The 12,208-nt window shown below is 47.2% G+C and overlaps 1 long non-coding RNA gene across 5 annotated transcripts; it reads left to right on the top strand.

Moving 5' to 3' along the window:
• Positions 1-2,792: 2,792 nt before the first annotated feature.
• Positions 2,793-12,208, top strand: LOC140647621 (uncharacterized). 5 transcript variants are annotated; one of them, XR_012040874.1, is made up of 6 exons: positions 2,793-3,434; positions 4,628-4,786; positions 7,026-7,124; positions 7,246-7,325; positions 7,657-7,818; positions 9,182-12,208. It is a non-coding gene; the product is annotated as an uncharacterized lncRNA (long non-coding RNA). The 5 variants fall into 5 exon arrangements; XR_012040873.1 differs by lacking the exon at positions 7,026-7,124 and having other exon boundaries at positions 7,264-7,325; XR_012040875.1 differs by lacking the exon at positions 7,026-7,124.

The raw sequence follows: 12,208 nt of genomic DNA, 5'->3' as shown, positions 1-12,208 counted from the left end.
GTTGGAAGCAGATTTTTTTTTCCTTTTTTTCCTATCACATTTTAATTTGTGAGGATGACTGGACCTTACTCATGACTTGCTGGTTAGGTTCATGTCAAAAGTACTCAAGATGGAGAGTATCAGAACAAAAAAGAATCTGTTTCTGGTGTCCTTGAGAGTCAATCCAGCCACTTCTAAGCAAAGCGTGACTGATGGACCTAAACTAACTGGTCACCGACGAAGGTCTGTCAGCCACCAGTGGTGTACAAAAATGCAGCAGACAGGCTGTGCTGATTCTCCTTGCCTCATGTTGTTCAACTCTGATCTCACAAGTAAAACATTCCTGCGCAGAAACTAGAATCTTGCAGTGTCTCCCATAGCTGTTGCTATGAAGCAGAAATGAAGTTTGTGAAGTAAAATATGTGCAATATTGTAATCCTGTCTGAGATGTCCTTCTGTAAAGCCACGTAACTTCAGAGAAAAGGGCATCATTACCACTGGAGAAAATCTAGCTTATACAATTACGTCACAGCATTGGCAGGACTGACCACTGTGCATCATAAATGAATCCTTTGGCATTTTCTCTGGATTCCTATCCAGGTCTGAGTCTCTCTTATTTCCAATTTCCAAAGCTCCATGTCTTGTTTCTTGTATGTTTCTTCACATCTTCTCTTCCTTTTTGTTACTTCTCACACCTTTTCCTTTCCTAGTTGGAGTTTGGGGGTGTGTGTCTCGTTAGGGGGAATGATTCAAGAAAAGGAGCAGCATATTTACAGTTCCCTGTTCTTTTGGAAGACCTTTATTAACTCACTGGTAAAAAAACTTTAGTTTGCCTACTTCGGATGAAGTGATGTTTGCTTGTAACAGTGCCACTATATAAACTTAACATACATAGTTGGTCATAGACCCACCTATTTAACTCTGTTGAGGAGCCAGGAGAAGTCTAGGACACGCAAGGAAGCTGAGGGAGCTGTGCCTAGCGTAGACATGCTGCAAAAGGCCGATAACAGTACGTAACCATAGCTGGTGGTATGAACCCTGGGCACGGAGCACTAGGTGGTTTGCAAGGCTGAAGGTTTGCCTTACTGAGAGGCCTGCATGGAAGCCACTAAATCCTCTCTCCCTAGGTCATCCACTAGCAGTAGAAGGCTTCAGTACAAACATGGAAGAAAAATGCAGTTGCCTATTAGCAATTTTTTTTTGGCCAAGCACCATCTGAGTGGTGGAGTATTTTTTGTTTGTTTTGGGCTTTATTTTGAAGGTATACATAACTTCATTCTGTCCTACTGGCTTTCTGGTTTAATTCAAGGTGAAAAGCAGTTTTCCTTCAATGTCAGATGAACTCTGAAGTTCTAAAGTTGTTGTTGCTCACCAAATGCAAAGGGCAATCCATTCAGGGTTGCAGTAGAGGAAAAGCTGCTACTGAAACTATTGCTTCGTGAGCCAAGGAATAAGCTTGCTTGCTGCAGGAAGGAGGAGGCGTCTCGTTATCTGGGTGCTGGGAGCCAGTCTGTGAGAGCTGTCTCCTCTTCCTGCTCCACAAGGACTGAGGCCTCTCTTTGAGGTATGCAAAGCAGCAATGCGATACTCCCCAGGCTTATCAACCACTATCAGCTGGATCTGCTGTTTGCTCCAGACTCCACCTTTGCTTGGAAGGTGCTTGCAATTCCATGAGGTAATTCTTCCTCGCAGCGCTGTGGCTTGTTACGACAACCATGTGCTCCCAACTACCATAAGCCAGGACAGAAGATGAAAAAAGCCTACCCCGATATCCATGTGCCGTAACTTCCTCTTTCTGCGTCCTGCCAGGGAAGGCCGTTGCCCCTCACACGCTTTTGCTCTTGCCATCGTGCCAGCGGTCCGTCTGGGAGAGAAGGAGGACGGGCGGGTGGGAGGGGGAAACACCGCAGCCCGGGCAGGGCCATCGTCCTTCCGCCTGCGAAGCGGCCTGACCAGCCGCCCCGCTCGGGCCTGCCCGGGGCACCAGGGCCTGTCCGCCCCCAAGCCACCGCCGGCTGATGCACAGGTGTGAGGTAAAAACCTGCTCGGTTGGCACCGAGGCCTGCGTGGCCGCTCTGGGGCCGATATAAATCTGCGTTATTTTGATTTAGCTCGGATTGATTAGGAACAGGTCCGGACTAACATACCATAAACACCTATTAAACCGAAATAAATACGACTACAGGGGACTTAAGTTAAACGGGTGCAGCTTTGCCTGCGCGGGGAAGCCGGAGCGGCGGCGGGCCCCGCACACGGCAGGCCCGACGGAGCCCGGCCCTGACGGGGCGCCCCGCCGGGTTTCCGCGCAGGGCCCCCGAGGCCCTCCCGGCCGGGCAGCACCGCCCCCACGCCACGCGGTGCGCAGGCCGGGGCCGCTCCCGCCGGCCGGCAGTGGGGCCGGAGCACTCGGGCCGAGCAGTCGGGCCGGGGCGCTCTTCCCGCACGGACCGGAGGGGCCGGGCCGGGGCCGGGCCGATCCCGCTGTGCTGCGGCACGTGGGGGGGGGCGGGGGGCAGGGGGTGAGTGAAGGGGCGGCGCATTCCATTGGCCGGCGGCCGCGCCCAATCAGCGCGGCCGGGCAGTCGCCGTCAGGGGAAGGAAAGCCCGGCCGCGGTGACGTCGGGCGGAGCGGGCCGTTGGGGGGGGGGAGGGGCGGCCGCGGGCGCGCCTGTCGCCGCGGGAGGGGAGGGGGGGGGGCGGGGGGGGGGTTCCCCCTGGGGGGCGGGGGCGCTCGGCGGGGAGGCAGTGGGGGAGGGCCGCGCCGTGCCACGCCGTGCCGCGCCGTGCCGCGCCGTGCCGCGCCGTGCCGCGCCGTGCCGCGCCGTGCCGGTGGCTCCCTCGCAGCCCTGCGGGGGGTTGGCCCGGGGGCCCGGCCCGCCGCCTGAGCGCGGCCGTCGCCACGGCAACCTCCGTCCCGCGGGGGGAGGGGCGCAGGTAGCGGGCGGCGGCGCGGGCGGGGTCCGGCCCGCCATCCCCCGGCACCGCCGGCCTGGGAGGCGCCTGTCACCGGCTGCTCGCTCTTCCCCGCGGCCTGTTCGCCCCGCGGCCGCGGCCCCGAGGGGCCTCTCCGAGCAGCGCGGGCCGCTGGGGGTCCGGCGGGCCGGGCCGCGGCGTCGTGAGGGGGTGAGCCGAGGCGGTTGGTTGGCCGTGGCCCTCGGCTGTGGGGGAGGCCGAGGGGAGCCGAGCGCTTCGGGCCCCTTTCCCCATCTCGGCCAAAATCCTCGGGAGCCGCTCCCTCGGCGTGTGTGTGCAGTGCTCAGCCAAACTTGGCTGGGATTCCCGGGGGAGTTTCTGTGCTGATACGTAACGGTAGCCTGAGGAAACCGGCCCGACGGTTCAGGCCTTGTAAAGCGAGCCCACGGGAGGTGATGCGTTGCTGGTGCTTCGCTGTGGAAGGGCGCTGCGAAGGAGCGCGCCCAAAGCCCGGTCCAGCAAAGGAGGTTGCACTTGAAAAGGTGAGGTTTCCTCTCGAGCAGGAGCGCTGGCAAGGACTCCTTCCTCCCCAAATTGAGAGGAAGGGGCACAAAGTCAGGTCAGCGCTTCGTATATGGGACCCGATTCCCTGGCATTACAATAACCATGGCAGCTGTTGGCATATTTAAGCCAGGCCACTTCTTCAGACCATCCGAGGAACTTTCCTTAATGCTGTATTTGCCTGTTCAACAAAAGCTTTTTGCACACAGCCTCACTGGCGGTGAGCATTCTCCCCTTGCTATGTGAGCACGGAGCCGCACTATTGTGTGACCGCAAGAGATGTGGGAGGGCTGTGCGAGGGGTGGCTTCAGCAGTAAAATTATTCCCTGCAACCTGGGGCTGGGTTTCTTGTGGTCACTGCAAGGGCAGCCCAGCCTGTTGCCCCCCCTTCCCCCAGCCCCTGCAGAATCTGCCTGGAGCCCGTCGCAGAGTCCCTCCTCTGAGCCAGCTCCAGCTGAAGCATCGCTGACCTGTATGCTGTGGTACCTAGCCAGCTCTGTGACTGGTTATTTACAGTGAAGACACCATAGAGCTATTCCGCTTAGAAAAATAATAGGAAATTTAAGGTTTTCACTTCTTTCACTGCATTTTATTATTTATAATGCTATCTCCAAAATAATTTCAGCTTTTTAACATAAGAAGTTACTGCAGTGGAGGAAAAACACTTTCTTTCATTTTATTTTTGTACTTGGCAAAAGGAAGGCGAGAAAAGCACTGAAGGTAAATATTTTGATCTTTAAGTGGTTAGACAATTGAACTTTTATATCGGTAATTTTTTTCACAACATTAGCAACAAGTAAACATTCTTACTGTCACCTATTTTACTTGTGAATGCAGCAAGAATCTAGATGGATTGTATAGCCCTGTACATGCCTTCTCTACTGATACTGGCTTTAATTTTAATATAAACTAAACTGGCCTCATTTAGAGAAAAAAACAATTTGCCAGAGAAAATGGAAATTCACCATGAAGTCAACTTTTCATTAATTAAAGTCTTCTGTGGATGATTCCATACTAAATATGATGCTTAGGCAGTAAAGTTTCATCTTACAAAGATAAAACAGCCTTTTCTCATTGCTCTAAATCTCAAAACCCAGGGATGTGCTTAAAAGTTGACGGTGGGCATAGTTGGTGTTTGCCTGGACAACTCCTGTTTTAATTTGCTTTTCGACAGGTAGAGTGCACCACAGGCACGCCTGGACATTTGGCCCTTCTGAGCAGTTTGTCATTGAGGAGGCAGATAACTAAACTGTAAACTCAAAGTGAAACCGTTTCAACGCTCACAGATGAACACCTCTTCATCTTTTTTTGACCTCTGATGTCCCTAGTTTAGGTGGGTTTAAATGGAGAAACGTATTGTACGCAATGCATACTTTTAAGTACACACTAATAGTATATATACATTGAAATACTATTTAATAGAAAGACAAGCAGCATCTGAAAAGTACATAAGCCTAATTGATTCCAGACACAACTGGCCTGGATTTTGTTTCCTCTTATTCCAACTTTCTGACCTTGTAAAAATTATCTTGATTGTGTTATGCTAAAACAAGGCCATGATCTTGCAAAAACTTCCATGTGTTCTAGTGCTGAGGAGTACCAAGTAAAGCACTGTGTATGGAACAAATGTCAACAACATTAGGCCCCAAGTTCGTTTGTTTGTTTTCCTTTGCTTATATCTAATCATGGTGAAGCAATAGTCTCACTTCTGCTAAAAGCTGAATCTGGGTTTTCATTTTTAAAGGAGGTAGAAAATGTGTAGTAAAACTTTTGATTTGAGGTGAATGGGTAGGTTTTAAATTCTTACAGTAGTTTAAGCTACTGGGATTTTATGGCATTTAGACTAGGGGAAAGAACAGTGAGGGTTTTAAAATATGTATCAGCTGTAATTTTTTCAGTACTTTTGTGTATGTGTGGGGGGTATCTTTGTTTTTCAGAAGATTGTTTCTAGGGATTGGTAGGAAAATTTAAGGACTTAGTGGCTTTGATGATAACCCTTATGACACCATTGTGCCTTTGCATAAATATGTAAAAAAGACCTAGAACAGCATAAAGTGTTAGAGGTGCTGCTGTCTTTGGCACTGGAGAACTTCTGAGTATAATTATATTTTCTGCTTGACAAAAATCCAAGGCCCAGGTACACTGATCCTTTTATTGCAATAACTGCTGCTGCCCCTGTATTTGGGAATCTGCAGCTTGCTAGTCTTAAATTTCTATGAAGAGTTGTGACAGAAAAAACGTCTTTCCAGCGTGTTGAACTGAACATGTGATGCCTCTCATTATTTCTCTGAAGGCTCTCCTTTTGTTTTCTTCAGGATCAAGAATAAACTATGTATTCGTGCCTTTGTCAGCAAGGCTCCCATAGGGCGATCCTTGTAAGCACTGGGATTGCCTGTTTGGTAGCAAGGAGGCTTATAAAAAGCAAGTCCAGGTGGAAGTGGGCCTTTTCCTGCTCCTCCCTCTGTCTTGCTGCAGTTCCCTTTCATCCAGGCCCTGAGAACTGCCTGCCTTTCAGACTAAGCTACAAATGTAACAGAGTTGTGGTCACTTGACCAAGATACTAGGATATCTACCTTTGTTTATGTTGATTCATTGACGTGTAAATATTTGGGGGGGTTTCCTTGTATATAATGTAGCCCATCAACTTACAGTGCTCATACAACAGCAAATGTAACTTTAAAAATTAAGCCTATCTCTAAAGAAAACAAGCAGTTTGTATATGTCATTAAACTTGGTTTCTAAGAAGTTGGCATGAATAAGGCTGCCATCTTGTTTGGGCTGTTTCTTATTTCCCTACAGAATGCAAGGTGGAAATGGTGTGTGGTAGATTATTTATTAAATACAAAAACCTGACAGCATGCGCAGTGTTCTGACCCAAAAGTCATGTTGGTAACCTACTACACCAAAGATGAAACAATAAATATTAGTGCTACTGTATCTGTTGTCTTTATCTTCTAGCAACTGTTTTACTACTTCTTTTCTGTTAAGGTGTAGAAGAGCTTCAAGTAAAATCCTGGCATTTTAGAAGCAGTGGTATAATCTGTGCTCTCGGTGCGAGAAAACCAGCATGTTGTGGCTTGCATTTTTTAAGAGAGAAAACAATTGGTCCATTGCTTAAAAGTTGTACCATTCAGTGCAGTGATAGTGTGGCATTACAGGTGCAGTGCACATCCCCTCCCTCCTCGGCCACCACAGGATGAAGACATGAGGTCTTTCTGCCTTAACTGAAATAAGCAAGTTCTGTTCATCTGCCAAGAATGTACAAGTAAATAGAATGATTGTGTAAGGTGCTTGTAATAACCAAAGTATAAAACAAACTTGTGCATAGGAAAGGTGAGTTCCTGGCAGGTTTCCAGGGGAGTTCCCTCAGCGCTGCAGAGCTGAGGCGTTCCTCTTTCAGGATAAGGCAAATTTTAGGTATTTACGCAAGACGGAAACAGAAAAGATGCAGAATGGAGGGATACAAAATGAGGTGTCTGCTGCTGGTGGTGGTGCTTTTAGCACTGACCTGTGGCTCTAGATTTATGTCTTCATGATTGGCATTCAGTGGTATTGAACACCTCTCCTTTCAGATCATGTCAGCACAAATGACAAGTACACAGCATCTTGTGGAATCAGATCTAGCATTTCTCCTAGGAAATGTATGGATGAAGTGAGGTGTTCCTTTATCTGTAAGTTGGTATTATTAGAGTACATTTTGTTAAATTCAGCTTATATTTGATATTTGTAAGGTTCAGTTAACAGTGTGTTGTTTTAAATACTTCGATGATCAAACTCTACTTAGCCAGGTAGTTGGTTTTTTTCTTGCAGTGAAGTGCTGCTCAAGGGATACGCGTTCGGCTGGATTGTGAGAAACTGGGAAGATTGTACAAGTAAGTTTAAGACATTCAGCAAACATGTAAGGAATCTCGCACTTTTTGAACGTCCCAGTGCCCACAATAATTAATGCAGGCTACAGTGTGAGTGCATTATCCATTACCTCCATATTATGCTGTTTCCGTAGAGTATTGATTCATATTCAGTTTTAGCCCTTCAAGTGTTTTGTGCCAATGAAATGAAGACCACAGCTGACAGCTTCGCTACTCTGTCACAGCAGAACTGTGATAAGCTTTAAACTTAACTAGATATGAGACCATTTTCTCAGGGGTGGGTCTGAAATAGTGAAAGGAACAATTTATTTTACTTTTTCTCCTCTATATACAGGTACAGTGGTTTTATGTATGTCCCTATATCCTTCTGAAACTAAATTTTCCATGATCGCCCTTCTGGAGAGAGGAAGGACAAGACAGAGAGGGAGAGAGGCAGAAGAGACCTCACCAATTACTCTGCTATAAGGCACCAAGATACTACTGTGGTAAATGCAATGTAAGAAAACACAAGGAATAATATAGATTGATGTAATATAGAGCACGTTTATGAAATGTCTCAGTTACACCAAGCTGGGAGGATGGTGACCACTATGGGTGATCAGCTCAGAAATCAAAATGAACTTAATAAATGCAAAAGTTAAATTCAATTAAAACAATCATCAGTTTCTTGCAGAAATCAAGGTAGATGGTTATAGGGGGTTTGCAGAGAATCACTAACAAAACAACAATGGACAATGCAATGCTTTTGCAAAATGCAATGCTCTCTTAGGATTTATCAATAGGTGGCATATGTAAGTCATAGACAAAGATGTAAAGATGACTCCTCTAAGTGCCGGTAAGGCCCTGACTGCAGTATTGCCTTCAGTTTCACGTTCTGTGCTGAAAAATAAAGTACAGGACAGGACAAGAAAAAATAAGAGATGTAGAATATAAAAGGAAATGGTGAAGGAAGGGAGGATGTTGAGCCTGAAAAATAATTTTCAGAGGGAATTGGATAAATTTTACAGTGTGTAAAAGGTTAGAAGAGGTTTGATCAACTGTTTTTGAATGCTGGGGGAAAGATGAGATAAATCAGATCTGTACAGAGGGAAGATGTCTCGGCCTGGATATTAGGAGGGTGGGAGGATGATTTAAATTGGATATTAGGAGAGCAGGGGGAGATGCAACAGCAACTTTTAAATCGTTACAGTGAAATACCAGAACAAGCTACTTAGGAAGTTCGGGTATCTGCTTCACGGAGGGTTTCTAAGAACAGGTTAGACAAACATCTGTTGGGGATTGTCTGGGGCTTCTTTATCCCGTCTTTGTGCAGCCAGGGGGGACCAGATGGTCTCTTCAGATCCCTCTCAGTCCTCTTCCTAGAAGTTTACCAAGCAGGGAGGGGAGTGGACCTCAGTTTAATGAGAAAACGGTATCATCCTATTAGTTGATCCTCTTCCAGAACAGAAAAAGAATCGGAGAGAAACCACATCTAACTTAATGATATAAATAAATGTGGGGTTTTTTTAATTGTTGCTGACTTGCAATTTTATGAAGCATTTACCAAAAAATACATGGAAAAGTCATAAAACTTAACACATTTAAGGTGTTCCTTACCGCATTTGTAGTGTAACAGTTTAAAGAAACAATTTTAAATGCATCTTTTTCTCAGTGAACGTAAATAGCAAAAACAAGTTTATAAGTATTTTTCAAGGATATTATAAATGTTTGGCCGTGGGTTTTAAATTGCCTCCCATTTTAAAACAAGTAACGACCACATGCGTAGGAATATCTGACCGTACCCGAGAATGTCTCACCTGGGTGCTCCTTGCATGTGCAAACCCAGGAAATAATCGTGACAGATCACTCTTGCTCCCCAGTCCACAGAAGGAACAAGTTATTCAGTACCTGCTCTGAAAAATCTGTCTTGAAGGAAAGCTGAATGGAAACGTGAAAGTCAGCGCCTCGCCTCCTCGGCAGGTGAACTCTGTGACTGCAGCGGCGTTTCCTTCCCTCCCTGCCTCCCCCGGGCTGTGCGTTGGGAAGTTCCAGTGAAATATAGCTGCTGTGGAAAGTCCTGCTCATGGTGAGGAGACGTGACCTCTCAGCGAGTCAGATCCAATTTTACAGGCGGCTCTGAGTCAGGGTGGAGCCCGAGAACTGAACTTTGTATGTAAGAAGGAAGTGATGTTGGTGGCAGCTTGTGTTGCTAAGCAGATGAGTTGCCGTATTTTTATGTCAGCTGATAGTTTCATCGGGTGTGTGACTTCGTTCTTAGATATGATGCCTTCCATTTATTAAGGACAAAGGTCAGAAATAGTCAGCACTGTGATAGCTGTGTCTCTCCATATAAGAAGAGGCATGTTCTACTGAGCCGTCAAAGATGGAAATGGGAGTCCTTAATGCTGCTTCTGCACGGTGAAAACAAAACCGACCGTGAAACTGTCAGTTCATGTCACGGTCCAAGAGCAAACGTCCTCACGAGCAGGGATGTTGCGGAGTAGGTCAGTTCCCCGGTGTTGCTCCACTTTTGTAAGAGCTCACTACGGTTCCCGATTAAAGAGGTGGCCTGTCTAACCGAGTGTCTTGTCTCCGGTAGTAATGGGAACTGGGGGGCTGAGGTGAGCAGGTGGGCGCTGGCCTGTTAAATCAGAATTTAGATGGAAAGCTAAGCGATCCTGCCTCTTACTTCAGTACACTAAGCGGCGAGTCTATTTGGGAAGGAGAGTGAGTTGTTTATCACCTCTGTGCCGCTGGCACTCCAGTGGGTGCTGCCTTCCAGCTGTCCAGATTGTCATGGGTAAGTGGCAGTACCCAGGCAGCGTTTCTGAGGGACTTGAGGGGGAGAGTGCAGGCAGGTTCGGGGCAGCTGCCCACAGCTATGTGTGTACCCATGCAACCCACAGTGATGAGTCACAGTGTGCTGTCTCAGATGGCATTTCCACTTATTCCCCCCTTAAGGTCTTTGGTTACATCCTGAAGTTGGCCTTGAGAAGAGCTATATGTTGTTATCCTTGTTCTGAGAGAGTACCGTATCAGAAAACTTCCACAGAAAAGAATGAATTTTGGGAGTAGTATTAATTCTTCTTGTTGTTGGATTCCTGAGGGTGAGGCAGCGGGGAACGCTGACATCCCTCAGAGAGCTTTGCCCCTATAAGGCCTGGCAGGTGAGTGGCATGTGGACACGAGCTGCCGGAGCTTGCTGCCCCTCTGCTTTTCCGGTTCAGTTCCTCAGTTAAGGAATTCCCTGCCACAGAAGTGGCTGTTTGGGCCAGTTCCAGCTTTTGTCACTCCGGCTGGCTTGAGTTTCAGGAAAAAAAAAATCAACCCACACAACTGTCTACCCTGGCTTGCCCTCTGTTCCCTTAGCTTGCTGGTGCCACAGGGTGGCTCCTTGTAGCACTTGTATTTCTAACTCTTTTAGCTTTTCAGCTGAAATCGTTAAGGTTGTTCTTGCTGATACGAGTCTACTGCTTCCTGGTACTAACCAAAATCCACGTGCTCAGTATTTCAGTGTGGATTTCAGTATTTCAGTATTCAGTATTTCAGTATTTCAAGAGGCTCAGTATTTCAGCGTGGTGTACGTTGCTGAACAATTTCTTCTAAAAAAGGAATATTGTTTTCTTTTAGCATGTGGCACATGGTTATCGTCTGCACCCTTTTGGCCACTTTACCCCCTCAGTCTGGTGTGCTTCCATTGCTGCCTAATTTTTGAGAAACTTTGAGTAAAACTTTCACTTTTGAAAGAAAAAGAAACCATTTGTCTTTTTCGCTTCATTTGGCTGAAACGACATTCAGAGATGAATAAAACGTGAACGTGTGTTGGGGTCGTGCGATTTCGGAGCCACTTCCCACCAGTCCTGGGACAAAACACGATGCCTTAGCTTGTTTGAGGCCATGGACTGGCATCCCAAATACCAAGCCTGAAGTGCCTGAAGGGCGGCTACTCCAAGCACAAGCTTGGGCTCCTGGTGCAGTTTCATGTCCCTCCTTGCACAAACAGAAGTAAAAGAAAGGCCGTGAGATGAGAAGTTGTTGAGGTTTGGGTACATCTGTACAGAATTTTCTTGAAGCTGCAAGCTCCTTCATCAATGCAAAAAAGCCTTTTGGGAGAAGCCAGCTGGAGGGTATGGCACAAGCACAAGTACTTTCTGTCGGAACTGATGCACGGTTTGGACCATTGCAGTGCTGAGCAGGTGAGGAAGCAGATGTACTTCACAGAGCTTTTCTCAAGCGGGGTGGGTTGCTCTGGGCTCACTGTGCACAGTCCTCAGCATCAGCAGCTCCTCTCAGACAAGCCAAATACCTGGACTGGGTTGTCAGAAATGAGGCACAGGCTGCTGGGGCCTTGTGGCCCGAAGGCCTGCCTGTGCACGGCTTGTGTGGGGACTTGGCATCATGAGATGTCATCTGCCGCCTTTGGAAGTGACAGCGTCTAGACCTTAAGATCACACTTCGCTATACCTGCCTTTTAAAACTGATGCTGCTGCTTCAAAGCCTACTGAATAAATAACTTTCCTTTGTATTTTCATGTGATACTAAATAATTTGCATTTTGTAATACTGATGTTTTAAAACAGATGTAAATGCCACTCAGTAATCCCTGTGCTGTACTTCTTATGGAGTACATTAACTTATCTCTGCGTAATTACGCCTGTCGTACACAGTGACTTGCTCAGGTTTGTACAAACTATCCCCACCTTGAAAGTTTACCTAGCTAGGTAAAGTGTAGCGATTCATTTGGGTTTTCTTGGTACACATACCCTTGCTCTGCAACTGCTGTTGAAATGCTCAGCCATTGATGCAAATTCTTTCTAATCTGTGAGCCAAATGGCTGCCTGCATCAGATGGATTACTTCGTCCCGACAGCATACAAAGGGTTAGGTGGCTACAAGTGAATTTTCATCC

Source organism: Ciconia boyciana, chromosome 2 (genome assembly GCF_034638445.1).
Source record: "Ciconia boyciana chromosome 2, ASM3463844v1, whole genome shotgun sequence".
NCBI classification, from domain to species: domain Eukaryota; kingdom Metazoa; phylum Chordata; class Aves; order Ciconiiformes; family Ciconiidae; genus Ciconia; species Ciconia boyciana.
This window is presented reverse-complemented; position numbering and strand designations above follow the sequence as displayed.